Genomic DNA, 17273 nt, shown 5'->3' with positions numbered 1-17273 from the left:
TGATATAAACATTTACTCAACAGAAGTAATTTCATTACTATTTGGGGGAGGGAATCACCAACTTTTGTGCAAACAGTGCTAGCTTTCTTTTAAGCATTAAAAAATAACTGCTTAAGAAATAACATAAGCAATAATCCTAGCCCTATGTCTCCCTTAAAATAATCTATTTTTTTTTACATATATGCACAGCTTTAACAAATTAAAGTCCAGGAGAAATGCTTGGTATCCCCTACTCAGAGGGAAAATGAGTTTAGTGGGAACTGTCACTTGTAGAGCTTACAAATAAAGAGGTCTGTAATGAAACCTGCAGTTTCCCTCTTTCCTATTTTTCTCTAACACAAAATCAAAGCAAGAACTTAATACTGGATGATAAATCACATCCACACTATTAGTTAAAAAGCTTTACAGTTAAATACATGTTAAGACTAATGAAATCAGTATTTACCTTTATAAACTTCTGAAGACACCATTAGAAAGTATATCCCTTCACTAAATGAAATAGGGAACTGCATCACATGGTGGTAGAATAAAATTTAAAGATTTAAAATACCTGTATTTATAGTAGCATTGATCCTTTATAAATAAAGAATATAAAAATGCAATATCTCTAAGGTATAATAAATTGAGGTGATGTTACTCAACCACAGTATTTGGAGTTGGATTAAAAACCTGGGGTGCTTATTAATGTGCCAGGAGTGAAACCACTTTTTGTTGGAGAAAATCCAGCTGCAAATATGTGCACAAAACACATACACGGGAAAAACTGCTCAAAACAATTCAGGTCAGCTCATCTATAGTGGATATTCTAATCATGAAATACATTACAAAGACATCTTTGCAATGAAAAAAAACCAGGAATAACATTTTCTGGCTCTTTTTTTTAAGTGTAGGCCACTTCCCCTCCCTTTTCAAAGTGGCATCTTAAAAATCTCAAGCTTGTTTTTTCCCCAATCCTAACGGAAATATGTGTACAGTTGAATTTTTCATGTTACTACTTAACTGAAAGAAAAACCAAAAAGAGAAAATGTTAAAGTTTCACTGAATGAGCAAGTCACTAAAATTCACATGAAAACAAATGCTCAATAATCCCTGTAAACCAGCGTGACACTTCACTGATAATGAAAAAACTTATCATCTTCTCAAACAGGCATAAGATGAAGAAGTACTACTTTAAAACTATAAAATTAACTTATGTAATGTATATTTTGCATTGTAATTTGTCATTCCAAATTGATAAATGATTTAAAAAATCAAGGATCAAGGTTTGATTGCAAGTAGCAGTGCAACAATTTGACAAAATCTTAAATTTCTAAAAAAAGAACAGATAATCACATTCCAATTTTTCCTCCCCAGAAAATGTTTCACAATTACAAAGTAGAAAAACAGCCAGTGACAAATGCAAAAAGCATTATAATTTAAGTATAGGAAATAATTTTTAGATTCATTCAATATATTTGTAAGACAATTGTTGCAATTAAAGGTACTTCCTTTGACACATTGCTTTTCAGGCTCAAACTAAAAAATGTTTTAATGACATCAGTAAAACTGATATATATGTAATGCTGCATAAGGAAGTGAAGTAGATTCCGATTCAAGCATCCCTGTTGAAATCATGTACTTTGTCTAACATTGCCTGTTTGAAATCTGATTTAAAAAGAAAAAAATAAAAACGCAACTCTTCCTAGAGGCTGAATTCCCCAGAATGCAATTTCAATGTGTGTCTGTAACGTGGTGTTAGATCTTTTCAGAGCTTTTGTTTTTTTCTCTGTTTTGACACTCCTGAGGCACCATCTGTTTCCAAAGCTTTTTCTTTTCAGTTAATTTCACTAAACTCATTTGCTGTCCCACTTTGTTCCTCAGTCATTTCTTCACTTGCGGGGGAAGCTGATTGCCCTCTTTCTAATTTTTGTTGCATTTCACAGAGCTTGGTAACAGCTTTATCTATTGACATGATGCTAAAAAGATGAAAGTAATGCATGCTGACTAGATGAAGCATGATATTTTGACATAAATTCGTCTTAATTATTTTCTGTCTATAATTTTCTACAAACAGTATACAGGCATGATTCATTTGATTTTCAGCAATAAACCCATGCCTCATAACATGGAGATCCCACAGTTTATCACTTCTTTCCCCTTTTCATTAACATCAGAAAATTCTTCACTTTGAGTAATCATTTTTCTCTTAGCCATTGAGGATCTTTTTCAACTTCATTCTCTACTTCCATTTCTTGAGGACAGAAAGGTCAGCAGATGTCATGGAGGAAATATAGACAATTGTGGCCACTGCCATATGTTTGTCGTTGTTCCACTTCTCCATCTTCAGATTCAAGAAATTCAGACATGCTTGCTTTTGGTGACTTTGGCCTACACGCAAGAATATACGTGATGGGTTTTACCTTTACTGGTCCATTGCAACTAAAAGCAAATCCAGGTTGGTGATAAATATCCTGAGAATTTCCTGCATAGGAGCCATCATAGCATTCATTGATAGAAACATCTATCCTAGCAGCTTTTGGATGCTAAACACAATTGAAGATAAATCTACTATGGCAGAGTTTAAAATGCTTGAGTGAACCATAAAGTCTGTGGCAGTTTGGGGTGCACCAAGGGCAATGTAGGTCATTTCTTGCTTCAGTGTGTTGTCTTGTATGTTGTTATAAAAGAACTAATAAAATATTCTTAATTTTTGTCGGTTTTCATTCAATGTATCTTTTTCTTTTCTTGTTCGTAGATCTGTAGTTAATGTTTCTTTAACAGTGATAGTTTGTGTACATTTAACTGAACCATACTTGTTTTGCTGATGGTCAGAGGCTTGGCAATAGGTGCTATAGACTTATCATTCGTTTCTCCTGCCCAACAAAGAGCGAACTACAGTGCAGGTCCCGAGAAATGGAAGTGGTCTCTTCCCATCAACAATTGTCTTCCATGTTGTTCTTTTCTTGGTTCTTGGAAATTCTTCCATTTCCTGCATGGCTACTTCACATTTCCTATCTAAAAGCTGAAAGTGCCTGTTTGTCAAATACTGTCATTTGTGTAACAAATGTCTTTTTCCACATCCTCATGGTTTCCTTTTCTTCTGGCTGTAAGTTCTTCACTGACATGATCATTTTTACTGGTTTCTGCATTAATCATCCCATTAAACTCTCTTCTGGACCACTGTAAGCTGCAGTGAGTAAGACTTTACCGTATGGTTGTTAGTAGGCTCAAATTCATTACTGGAAACTTCAAGGGATGGACAATTTCCAGGTTTTGTTTGAGATCAGGATTCAAAGGAAGCTACTTTTTACCTGTGGGAACTTGCCACATCCTTTCTTTTTTTGTGTTGCAAACTTTGACAAGCGGGACACTCAGGATTACAGAATTTTGTTTGTTTTTTGAGTTTTACAATGGCATATCGTTTTTGTGGAAGAACCCAGTAAACATAAGCTGCAAGTGAGCTGACAGGCTGTAAGATTCTTACTCTCCTTTCATTTTCTCTACTTTTGATAACATGTCAGCAACTTTAAATGTTTTCCTTTTCGTGTGTGCTCTGGAATATTGATTAGACCTAAGTAAGAGTTCTGTGCAAAAATATTGTTGCTATGGGATTTCAGGTTCAAAAGAATCTACAGATTTGTGGTGGTTTCTAAAAGGCTTGGAGGAAGAGATCATGGTCAGCCTGGACATGCTCCATTTTTGGCTTCTTCACTGGTATCACTGGCTGACTCCGCCATCCCACCAAACCCCCAAGCCGACCCAGTGCTGGGCCCTGAGCTGCCCAGCCCCTACCACAGTGCTTCTGAGGTGCCTTGAGTTCCTGTCTCCTCCCTTACTAGCTAGACTTCAGCAGGCTTTGGTGGATCAAGTGGGGAAGGAGGGAAAAGGGGAGGAGAGGGGAAGGGAAAGGTAGAGGAGAGGAGGGAAGGAGGAAGGGGAAGAAAGGTCTGAATTTAAAAAATATACAATAGATTCCATATGTACACTCTCCAAGACCCTAAGATCAGGTACAGTAAAACTTATTTCCTGATGACCAAATCTCTCAATGACCTTTGCATTTTGAATTGAAAATGTCTTTTACCAGAGCTGCTTCAGAACAGGATAGCTTTTGATTGTTCTGCGACTTTAACTTGGAGTTTTCCTTAACACCAAAATAGCTGTGTTAAGGCAAATTCCCACTTATATGTAATCTGTGTGGCTGGCTTGTGTGGCTTGGACGAGAAGACAGTTCGTCTCTCAAGTAAGCATGGAGGCCAGTACACGGAACAGTTGAAAATGAGTACATTTCAGAAACCAAAAGCTCAGAAATATGAGTTTGCCAAGAGACAAAATGTACAGTGTGACCACATTGTGGGTTCTTGATAATGCTGAGAAAGGTTTTTTGACAAGATACATCTGTATCCACTGGCCAAATCAACATAGCCATTCTCTTTCATCTTTCCAATGAAAGCCACGTTTCTAATATAAATAGAGGTTGTATAAATAAGTCAATATGTAAACAATTCCTAATGGCAATCTACACTTGAAAACCTAAAAAAAAATGAAGTGATAGCAAAATGATTGCTGGAGTGTTTCAGTAAAGGTTACATGCTTTGTGAAAAAAAATTTATCCATGCTAGCTAAATGCCTGTAAAAATTCTAGTCTCAGATCAATCTGAGATTAAAGCATCTCTTTCAAAAAAAAAAAAAAAATGGCAGCTTCTCTAGGAAAGATTTTGCTCCTAGTGAAAATCATGAGCAAGCTAATAAAGATATGTTATTTGAATGTATACATAATAGCTTTACAGTAGTGAAAGCTAACAAGTCTAAAGCTGCAATGTCTGGGCCCTGTAATGGTTCTGCTCCTATTGAGTCCTTTAATGTTTCCACCCACATTTCTGTGTATAGAAACAAATCTTCTGTCAGTCATTATTTAGCCAAAAGAGTTTAAGAATAAATGTTGCCAGGGGTGGTAGCACATGCCTGTAAAACCAGCACTCAGGAGGCTGAGGCAGGGAGGATTGTTTTAGGTTTGAGGCCAGCATGAGCTACATAATGAATGCAAAGCCAGCCTGAACTACATAGCAAGACCCTGTGTCTAAAAACCAAAAAAAAAACCAAACAAAACCAAACAAAACAAAAAAACCAAAAAACAAGTCATATTGCAAGCATCATAGGAAAATATGCTGGAAAGACTGTCAGATTATACTGTGGTTCCCTTGCTGGGATGTGAAGTAAGGGGAACTGTAAAAAGTTGTTATAGATTACCGGACTTTAATTGAGCCAAAGTAAAATCCTCTCTTCACTCCAGTCCCAGTAATGAGAGGAATGACTCCTTCAGAGGTTTCTACCTCCATTCCCATAAAGTACTAAAGCATAAGAAATCAGTGGGCCATGGCGTGGAGAGGTGTAAGGCTAAAAACAATAAATAAGAAGGCATCAGTGCTGTGGCCAGAGCATCAAGCAGGTATCTCTGTTTAGGAAGTACTTAAGTCTCATGAGAGGTGCACTGTGAACTCAACAGGTCTTTTTCTACAGGGCACAACCTTGAAGGACCCCAGACTTTGTCTTCTCTCTCCATAGACCGCAAAATGCACCATGTAAAACATCCTGGAAAGCATCTTGCAGATTCCAGCAACCTAACCCTTATGTTGTATCCTTCAAAATTGGGAATGATCTGACCCTGCCAATCTGAAGAAAGAACAACTTATCTACTATTGGAATATGGCTTAGGTCCAGCATGAACTAAAGAATGGCAAGAGATAAGTACAGAATGGCAAGCTAAGTTATTTTTCATTTGGATTGCTTCTGCGAAAGGAAGGAAGGTGATGTGAAATCCCTATTTTGAGGCTTTTATAGCTCTTTATTTCTGGAAAATTCCAGAAACTATGGTAGTTAGAGGGGCCCCTGAGAAAAAAGATGTTGATATTGTTGATGATCCTGTCCTCAGGTCAATATGGGTCTCTCCCACTAGGTTAATGAAAACAACCATATCAGGTGGGGTCCTCCACATCCTCTTTATAATCTGCAGGCAGTAAATACTCAGGAACTCTGCTGGAGGCTAGCGAAAGGTTTGTAACTGGGCCTCAGACCCCTGTGATCCAGTTGCTGGACATGGCTTTTTCTGTGCCCAACAGTTAAGAGTGACAGAAAGATAAAGAGAGAGGGCCCGAAGAAAAATAACATTTTCTTCCACAGCTTGTAATCTGCTACTAATCCCATCCAGCATATTTTTCATCTCAGATATCTTTTGTCATCTCCAGAATTTATAACCTCCTTGTATTTTACTTCATTTTCTTAATCTTTGTTCTACCTGGTTGAATATATATAATGCCATAATAACTTTTTAAATTTTAATGTCTCTGTCAATTCTGGGTATGTTTCTATTGATTGATATTTTTACTTTACCTTAAGTAGTGTTTTGCTTTTTACAAGCCTGCTAATATTTTATTAGATGCCACACATGGGACATTTTACCATTGAGTGCCAGGTAATTTCATATTTCTATAAATATTCTTGAACTTTATTTTTAAATTTTTATATTGTTTTGGCTGTTTGAAACAAGGTCTCAGTATGTAATTTAGTGTGGCCTTAAACTTCCTATGTAGCCCAGGCTGGCTTTGAACTTACAGCCATCCTCCTGCTTTGGCCTCCCAAGTGCTAGGATTACAGGCATGTGCCCCCATGCTCAGCCCTTTAAAATTTTCTTTTTAAAGTTTTTTTTGTTATTTGAAAGACAGTCTCACTATGTAGTTCAGGCTGGCTTTGAACTCACAATGTAGCCCAGGCTGGCCTTGAACTCACAGTGATTCTTCTGCCTCAACCTCCCAAGTGCGGAGTTTATAGGTGTATGATACCACACTTGAATTTTAATCTCCATCACTGTTAAGTTAGTTGGAAAAGTTTGATCCATTTAGCTCTATTTTTGTTAGGTGAATCAAAAGCAGCATTTTAAACAGGTTTAATTTTTTACCACTACTGTTACCCTTCTGAATAGTACTGACATAGTATCCCATGAGTTATAAGGCTTTTCTGCCTTTGGTGGATGGGAAAACAATAAGCCAAGTGGACTGTTTCTTCTGATTCTCTCAGTCTTAGTGGTTTTGTACTACCAATATGCTGATATACCAATATACTCAGGGGGATCCTCTACAGGTCTGTGGAATTTTTTCTTCTTTTTGTCACTCTGCCCAACGAACTCTAGTTCCTTAGCCTTCTCATATCCCAGTATGAGATCTGCAACTGGGATAACAAGGCTCTAATTGAGATCTCAAGGCTCTACCTGGGTTTTATCTCCTACTTTGTCCACCTGCAAACTCTCTTCCAGACTGTACAATAAGGCAGTGTGAAAGGCCTACTTTGTTTATTTCTCTTTTCTCTAGGATCATTGTTCTGCATTGCCTGTTGTCCAGTGCCTGAAAATCGTTATTTCATATACTTTGTCTAATTCTTAGTAATTTCTATCAAGTGTGAGCAGGGCTAAATATGGACCCTGGTGCTACATATTTTCTTTTATAAATAGGAGGGTTTCTCTGGCCATATTGTGAATTAGTAGTATTCAGTCTTACATATATATTAGAATCATTTAAGGAAGGTTTTTTTTTTTTGTTTTTTTTTTTTATCTGTTGTACAGGTTAAAGTCTCAACCAATTCAATCAGACTTTTTGAGGTTTCAGGTCCTACCATTAGCACTCTTTAAAAGCACCCTAGGTTTCTCCTCTATATCAGAGTTACAGAATCCCCTAATTAAAGAAACTGTTGCATTCATAAACAATGTGAAGAAAATTTTGTATTCTGTCACTCCAGCTGAGACACAGAAGTTAGACACTTTCTGACTCCTCCTCTTCTTCCTTATCCTCTTCCTTCTCTCCCTCCCTCCCCAACACACTTACAGCTTTGTGAATCATGAGTGTGGAGCCAGTGTGAGACATGGGTTTAAGTCGGCCAAGTGAAAGTTGGGATCTTCGAGAAGCTGTTGCAAGAGCTTCAGGGGGCCAGTAGTGATGAGGCCTACACTCAGGAAATGGTGGATATGGGGAAAAGAACAGAGGTTTGATAATTTGGAACTTGTTGATAAACTGAGTACAGGAAGTGAGGTAAAGGACAAAACAAAAGTACAACTTGTCTTCTATATCTATGAGTTCTGCCAACTATGGGCTGAAAATATTAAAAAACAAAACAATAGACCAGAAAATATAATACAAATGAAAAACTAATATTGTATAATAATCCTTCATGCAGTACTAGATATTACAAGTAATAAAGGCATGATTTAAAATATAGGGGAAACAAAATTGTTATACTGATTTAATACAATCCTGATGAAAATACCATTAGTATTCCTCCAGAGCTAGAGAAAACATTCCTAAAATTCATCTGGAACCAGAAGAGACCCAGAATAGAGAAGGCAATCCTGAGCAACAAAAGCAAGGCAGGAGGCATCACAATCCCTGACTTGAAATTATACTACAAAGCTGCTGGATAAAATCAGCATGATACTGGCAAAAAACCCAAAAAACAACAGCAAAAAAACAGACCTGAGGATCGGTGGAACAGATTGGAAGACACAGACACAACTACAAACACACTCAGCCACCTTATCTTTGCCAAAGGGGCCAAACATGTTCACTGGAAGAAAGATAGGCTCTTTAATAAATGGTGCTGGAAAAACTGGCTCCCTGCATGCTGAAGACTAAAATTAGACCCGTGTCTATCACCATGCGTTAAACTAAAGTCAAAATGGATCAAAGATCTAACTATTAAAACAGAAATACTAAATCTACTGGATGAGAAAGTAGGTAGAAATCTTGAAGACATAGGTGTAAGCAGAGAGTTCATGGACAAAACCCAGACCGCATACAAAGTACTTCAAGGAATCAACATCTGGGATCTAGCTGGGTGCGGTGGCCCACGCCTGTAATCCAAGCACTCCAAGAGGCTGAGGCAGGAAGATCATTGGGAATTTGAGACCAGCCTGGGCTACATAGTGCACTCAAGGCCAGCCTGAACTGCATGGTGAGACCCTGTCTCAAAAAGACAACAAACCAAACCAAACCAAACCAAACAAAACAAAACCAAAAAACCTAACTGGGATCTCATCCGATTAAAAAGCTTTTGCACAACAAAAGAAATCACTAATAAAGTGGAAAAAAAAATCCCACAGAGTGGGAGAAAATTTTAGCCAACTATCCTTCAGACAAAGGACTTCTACCTAGAATATATGAAGAATTGAGAAACTCAGACCCCCCAAATTCAAAGACCCAATCCAAAAATGGGTATCTGAGATGAATATGCACTTCTCTGATGAAGGAATACAAATGGCAAATAATACATGAAAAAATATTCAATGAGAATATTTTTAGTCATTCAAGAAATGCAAATTAAAATAACACTGAGATTCCATCTCACCCAGAAAGAATGGCTACCATCAGAAAAGCAACCAATAGCAAATGAGGGAGGGGAAAAAGGAACACTTCTGCAATGTTGGTGGGAGTGTAGACTGGTGCAACCACTGTGGAAATTGGTGTGGAGAGTCTTCAAAAACCTAGAGGTCCCATTTGACCCAGCTATTCCCCTTCTAGGTATCTTCTCAAAAGAATTAAAAACATCATACCACAATGATATATGTGCACCCATGTTTATAGCAGCACAATTTGTAATAGCTAAATCTTGGAAACAACCCAAATGCCCATCAACCAAGGAATGGATAAAAAGGATATATTTTTATACAATAGAGTACTACTATAGCTAGATATGGGAGTACTACTCATTCATATCTTGTACCCTGAGCAACTACTATAAAGATAACAACATGTAATGTATTAACTATTGTTATTATCCTATTATTTTGTTATGAAATTTTGTTTTTCCATAAAATAAAATAAAAGAAGGATAAACTTGAGAGTTTTATAGGTAAATGGATGCAACTTGAGACCATACTCGTAAGTGAAATCAGACTCACATGTGTAAACATTGCACTGTCTCCATGGTGTGAGAAACTGAAAGAGTAAATACTTTCTAAAATATATAATAGATATTATGAAATGGGAAGAAATTATTCAAAAGAAAAAAGAACTAGGATGGGTGAAAGGAGAAGGGATGGTAGGGCAAAGGAAAAAAATGCAAGTCAGTTATACTTAGTGTTTCTTAGTTCATTAAAAAGAAAGATTTGTGCTAACATCGATTGGAGAAAATTTTTATGCCCATATCTTGTACCCTGAGCAACTACCTTAAAGTTAATAACATGTAACATATGAACTATAATTATTCTCCTATTATTTTGTTATGAAGTTTTGTTTTACCTTTCTTCCATAAAATAAAATTTTTAAAAAAGTGCATGTTGTTGCCCAGTGCCATCTAGCAGAAAGATAAGTTGTAAAAACATTGCAGTGTGCCCTTATCCACCTTATTCACTGGGTCTGGCACTGTGCAACTTCTGGTTCTTCCCCAAAGGTAAATATTTTGAATCTATTCTTCAGGACTTTGGGACCTTAAGGCAGCTATGACAGCACAGCTAAAGACATACCAGATGTGTGTGTGTGTGTGTGTGTGTGTGTGTGTGTGTGTGTGTGAATTTGAATAAAATATTTTAAAAGGCCTGTGTTTGAAATATATACGAAAAATAAAATGAATTATATAGGAACATGTGCATAGGTTATGTGCAAAAACCATGCCATTTTATGTAGGGGTCTTGAGCATCTACAAACTTTGGTATCTGCAGGCTGTCCTGGGACCAATAATCTATGGATAATGAAAGATAGCTGACTTATTCTCAAGTGTCTAGGTCAGTCATAGTGCAATTTGTAAAGTCAGTTACTGAGATAGGTCCTATGGTAGAAGAATCAGTGTCAGGGAAGTGAGACAAGTAATTCAGTTTCAGACATCCTAGAAAATATCTTCTAGAACTGTTTGTTGACCTCTAAATTCTTATGGAAAAGATAATTAAGAGCAAATCTTTTGACTGTGCTGGATGATTCTGAACAGATTTGTCTTTCCGTTTTCATTTGATCTAGGTTAATATTAAAATCTATTTATACCTTCTGAGCACAAATCAGTTAATATTGAAATGTAGTGGTTGTCTTCTGGATGACAAAATATTTACTTTTTGAAAAGACTAATTTCCCCCTTAGTTTTAGGAATTTGTTTTCAAGATAGTGCCTTGACTCAAGCTAGTCGAAGCAGGATTCTTCAGGAGCCTCATGGATGAGACAATCTTTTTTCTAATGGTTGTGACCCTGGGGAGAATGTAGGCTTCAGCTTTCCAACAGATAACATGGTAGCTCGTTTCATGGAGGATTGGTCCCTACTCATTACGAGGGTGGAAGTGGTCATATGGGATAGATATCATTCTAATGGAGAGGACCCTCTATATAAAACATCTTTACAAAAGGTTACATATGGAGATCAAATGGTGATCGTGTTCATGGTGGGAGGATGTTAGCAGATGTAGTGAAGGTATTCTCTCAGTGCACTCCAACCTCTTTACTATTATTTTTTTGTTTTGTTTTTTTCTGGTAGTGGGAATCGAACTCATGACCTTGTGCTTGCTGGGCAGGCACTGTGCCACTGAGCTAAATCCCCAGCCCCATCCAACCTCTTTAAATTACCTGTTTGCTGAGTCTTATTTTCCAGCACAGCGTCATAAGTACAGGTAATTCATACTAAATCTCACAGGAGTTCCAAACAGAATTATGTAATGGTTTTATATTGTAATTCGTGACATTCTGTGGCACCAATGTTATCAGTTATCACCATGGGTACATCTACAAACTTGTACAAACTTGCATTAGTATTTACTGAAGACATGTTATGTGCCAGAGCCAAACTTAAACACTTCAGAAGCATAATATCATTTAATCATCACTATAGCCCTGTGAGAAAGATGCTATTTTTTGTCCTGAATTGTATAGAAAGGCTAAATAGTCAGAGAAAGTCACGCAGTTACACAGTAGTATAGGTTGTACTTAATTTGCAGGTGCTCCATTCCTGTTTCACGTGCATGACAGTAATTATTTTCATCTACCTGGTATGTTTTTAAAATATTTTCTTGCAACAACACCAAGTTTGCTTTTCCTTAAAAATAAATCAAAACATAGCTATAAGTAAATCAAAACAAACTATAAGGCAAAATCCTTTGCTAGAACTTGGCTAAAAATGGTCTGGTCTCCAAATTAGTATTAAGTGTAAAATGTCATCTATTTTAAAATAATAAGGTATATGTCTAAATCTGACCTTGAGGGACTTGCTATCTAATTTATATGACAAAACTACTGAAGGTCAGCACAGAGAAATGAATGACCTGTTTAAAATAAAAGGATCTGTACCTGGACATGAGCAAAAATCTATAAAGAAATCATGAGAGAGCTCTGTAATCAGGTTGATAAAAATGGGTGAACTGCACATTTCAAAGGAAAATCTGGGACATGGTTCAAATAACAGAGACTTAAAGCAAGCTGGGCTCTCTGGCAGAACAATAGGCACAGACACTCAGAGTTCTGTCCACCGTGTGTGTTCACCCAATCTCATAGCTAACCTTACAGCACTACCTCAGAGAAAGAAGGAATAATGCAAGAAATGTTAATCTAAACAAGTGACCTCAGTGCACTGACAGAAACTATACTAATTTTAGCATTCTTTATATCTCCATAACAGTCCAATCTTTACCATCTTGTGACTATGTAAATCTTCACTTTGAAATCCCCAACTAAATATTGCAACTAGCATGTACAGCTGTGCTGTAATTTCAGGAAGAAATGTTTTCATGGACAGTGCATATCTTCTAAGGAAAAGTATTCCTGGTAGTAACTAAAAATACATTTTGGAGAAAACATGCATAAGGCTTATATTCTGCAGGATAATCTTTTAAAGATGCTATTTTCATATCCTTAAGTTTCACCATAAATATAATTTCCCATGTTTAGCCAAATAACTATTCTGACTTTTTTGTCCTTCTTTACATTAGAGGGAATAATAGTTTCTTTATGAGAGATCTCCACCTCTACCCATAATCTTGGATCAAAAGGGAGAGTCATGATATACTAGTTATTATTGCTATTGCTGCAAAGCAGATTAGGCCAAAGTTTAGTAATTGAAAACTACAAATATTTAGTGAGTTGCAGTTTCTCAGGATCAGGAATCTTGGAGGTGCTTAGCTAGATTCCATTGGTGTCTTATAAGGTTACAGGCAAGTAGTTGTCTGGGACGACAGTCATCTCAGGAGTTGGTAGAGACTGAAAGATCCACTTCTAGGCTTACTCATGTGAGTGTCAGCAGGCTCTGGTTGCTTAAAGGCTGTTGGACTGAGTTCCCCTGCACACCACAGGTATACTTACAACATGGGAGCTTACTTCTCCCAGCACAATTATCTAAGAAAAAGAGAGCAAACGTGCTCAAGAAAGAAGCCACAGTTAAGCCCAATCTTGGAGGTGACATTCCCTCACTTCTGCCTTACTCTGTTCATTAGAAGTGAGTCATTAGATCCATCCTGGATTCAAGGGGAGGGGATTGTATAAAGGTCTGATTACCAGATATCATTGGGGGCCCTACAGTCTGCATCACTCTAAGCTCCTGAAAAGTAGAGAAACAGTGGAATTGATTTCTTCCTTCTTCTTCTGGAGCAAGGTCAGCACCAACTAAGCACAAAATCCCAGGTGGGGTGTAACAGGAGAGGAGCTGAGGACCATACCAGGGTATGTAAACCTACTTAAAGATTCTTACTGAATCCTCAGAACAGTAAGAATCTCAGGCTCTACTTGTTCGTCCATCCTTGAGACAGCCCTGGGAGACGTTAAAGGAGTTTATATGTTCTACCCCCTATATCTCAGCTGCCCTCAGCTCTGCCTTCTCTTTATCCTGTTCTCCCACCACAGTGCTCACTATAGCTCGTACGCAAAATTGGATGTCAGAGAGGACCAGAAGTGATGCCCCATATAAAGCTGAGCTAAAGAGCTAGAGTCCTGCTGTCAACTGGACTGGGCCCTAGGCTATATATACTTAAATGAAAGAACACTGGAAGTCAAATCAGTCCCTAGGGAAAGGGATAGTCAAAGACTTGGGTAGTGGTTCAGCTCTCCAGGCTGAGGTTCTACCGAGAGGGTAAGTTTTAAAAAAGCATGGGGTCGGGGATTGTAAGTTGTAAGGAACAAGACGAGAGAAGGTCGGGGAAGGCAGATACAGATCTAGAAACAGAAAGTGAGGTCCGGGGAGTCTCATCACTAGGAACTAGGCAAACTATCTGAAGGAAAAAGCAAGTACCTCACATCTACAGGGGCCTGGTATGTACCACAGGTAAATGAAGCAGGCCAGCTGTAACAACATAGGGAATAAGATTTGTAACTGTTACTAACCCCAGCAATTAAGGCCAAACAAAATAATCCCAGCCCATGTATGTAAACTAGATTATACCAGCAGGGGGCGCCTCAAGATGACTTTTATTGCCGCAAGATCGGGTTTGGTAACTGTGGTGAGTGGATATTACCAATAGAGCGGCAGCGGCTGGACATTTCCTAAGCCGCTGGAGTCCACTGCAGCCTTCGTGGAGAACGAGGCACGGCCACTTTGGCTTACAGAGCACTGCTGACTGTGTGATGAGAGGAGAGCGAGGCACGTTTGGTTTTAGAGTTGAGCAAGCAGGTTCTTCAATCTAAATTAGAGCTCGTTTTCTTAAACCACAGGCTTTGGAAAATTGAGTTATAGTTACATGACTGGAGACTCATGAGGTAACCTGTTCCTCTTTCTTTTTCCTTTGCTACCATCTCCTCTTCAGCCTTGCTCTACCATCTCCCTAGTGCCCTCGACACAAACTGGAGGCTTGAAACTGGGAAGGGAGGAAGAGCTTGGCCTAGGCTCTGACAGTGCTTTTACTTTGTGGGATCTGTGTGTGTGCACGTGTGTGTGTGTTGGGTGGGGCTGCGGTTAAATCCAAGGCCTTCACACTAAGCTACATTCTCAGCTCTTTTATTCTTATTTTGAGACAGGGTCTCATTAAATCACTAAGTTGCCCAGGCTAGGCTTGAATTTATAATACTCCTGCCTCACCGTCCGAGAGCGCTGGGATTACAGCACCACACCTGGCTCCCTGTAGTATTTTAGAGGTGCTACTTGTTATCCAACAATTCATAATCCACCAGCAGAAAGCTGCTGCTACAGGTTAGGCAGAACAGAGTACTTGAGGACATGAAAGAGGTGCATCTAAGGCTCGGGTCTTGGCAAAGCATGGGGAATGGACAACCAGGGCCCTGGCTGGGGGGAAGGAAGCAACGTACAGCAAATGCATGATCGTTGTTTAGAATTTTGATATTTTCTTCATCACAGATTTTTCCATTAATTTCATCTTCTAATACATTGTATTAGAATATAGTTTACCTTGATTACTTGAGTGTGAGGCAACTCATCTCAGGTGTAGTTGCTCCCCTCAACCTCGTTCCAGCCCTGTGTACCTTTATGGTTAAACCAAAAGGCTGAGCCCATTGACTTGGTCCATCAGCAGCAAGACATTTTGACCTTGAGTTTTCTCTCCCTCTTTATCCTGAGAACTAATCAAAGCCAACAGGTAGGGCTTGCAATTATTCTTTTCTATATCCTGCAAGCTCTGATTTAGAGCCAACTTGAGTGTTTCTGAACTTGTATCAAGCTAGCCTACAAATGGAATACTCTATCTGATTAAAATATCATTTTGATCAAAAGGAATGATAATGGTTAATCTTGGATGTTGTCCTTTTCCCAAAGCAGCATGAGTTAGAATGAGAGTCACTTAGGTCCACCATACTCACTTGAATTTTGCAAGGATGAAAGACTGTTGAGTTTCGATTATCTTTTGTCGAGAATGGCCAGATGTTTGTTAGTGAACTTGACAACTCACTATTTTCATTTTTTGTAGGCTAAAATAAAAATGAAAATAAAAGTGAGTATACAATGTGAGGTTTTTGTTTCCTCATTAACATGTGTTCTTGGTTACGGTGAGGTTTTTTGAGACTATTTCTCAATATTTTTTAGCTCTTGCCAGCTGGAAGAAAGGACAAAACAGCTGTTCTAGACTGCCAAGAAATTGGCTTCCGGTAGTTTTAAGTGCAAAAGAGAGAATTTGCCTTCCTTGTCTCCTTTTCCTTTGTTCTGAGAGTGTTTATGTTGATGAGCCCTCTTGGTTATGCAGATGTGAGCCAAGTGTTGATAAGAGTGTAGCTGCTGATGTGGTTAAATAATTGACAGCAGACACTTCAGATTATGACGTGAAGCATTCTGCTTAACAGTCATAAAAACTGACCTGGGGGTTGGTCATAGCCATTGTTATTTAATATTTTAATTATTCTTGGAGATACACACTGAAATATTTTGGGGTAAAAAATCTGCATCTTACTCTCAAGTGGCTCATCATAATAACAGCAATAGTTGTGTGTGTGCTTGTGTATACACAGAAAACAAATATGCAGAATGTTAACAATTCCTGAATCTAGTGAAGGATCTACAATACTTTATTGTGCTATGAAGGTTTAAAATTTTATTACAAAGGAAAATAGTTTTAAAATCAATGCTGCTGGGACTGGTGGCACATGCTGTAATCCCAGCACTCAGGAGGCTGAGGCAGGAGGACTGCCCTGTCTTCCAGGCTAGCCTAGGCTACATAGTGAGCTCAAGGGCCAGCCTGGACTACAGAGTGGGACCTTGTCTCTTTTTTTTGGGGGGGGGAAATCTTGTCTCAACTCTCCCTCCAAAAATAAATTAATTAATTTTAAAAATAAAAATCAAGTTTAGTTTCGTGTATATATTCCATCTATCTACATCACCTATTAATCTATCTTCAGATATAAGCTGGTAGGTAATATGATACAAGAAAAAGGCAAGGATCATATGGCTATCTTGTCCTTAGCAATATTTTTCTAAAATTTAATTAAAATATACATATTTTGTCTGAGTATTGAACCCAGGTTCTTGGCAGTGAGCTTCAGTTTTCTATTATTTCCAGCCAGGGTCTCGCTAAGTTGCCCATACTGGGCTTCAATTTGTATTCCTCCTACTTCAGCCTCCCAGAGAGCTGGGTTTATAGGCATATGCCTCCATGCCTGGCTAATCCAATATTTTTCTAATTAAAAATCCAGCCAATGCATTCCATTTTGTTATCATCCTTTTTTTATTTTTTTATTCTAAAAATAAAAGTAGGAAAACATTAACAGACAGACCACCTTTTACAAAACAACAAAAGAACAGTACAGACAATACAGTTACAAATGGGGCTGGGGATTTAGCTCAGCGGCAAAGCGCCTGCCTGGCAAGCGCAAGGTCGTGAGTTCGGTTCCCGGTACCGGAGAAAAACCAAAAAA

The 17273-nt window shown here is 38.1% G+C and overlaps 1 protein-coding gene and 1 pseudogene across 1 annotated transcript in view; one reads left to right on the top strand and one right to left on the bottom strand.

Annotated features, from left to right (window-relative positions):
- Pde4dip (phosphodiesterase 4D interacting protein) overlaps positions 1-17273 on the top strand; it is a 225299-nt gene that overhangs the window by 10922 nt on the left and 197104 nt on the right. The gene's annotated exons all lie outside the window — the stretch shown is intronic.
- On the bottom strand, positions 1745-7889 carry LOC102022755 (annotated as a pseudogene).

The sequence above is a fragment of the Chinchilla lanigera genome, unplaced genomic scaffold (genome assembly GCF_000276665.1).
Source record: "Chinchilla lanigera isolate Chin_1 unplaced genomic scaffold, ChiLan1.0 scaffold00167, whole genome shotgun sequence".
Classification (NCBI taxonomy): domain Eukaryota; kingdom Metazoa; phylum Chordata; class Mammalia; order Rodentia; family Chinchillidae; genus Chinchilla; species Chinchilla lanigera.
This window is presented reverse-complemented; position numbering and strand designations above follow the sequence as displayed.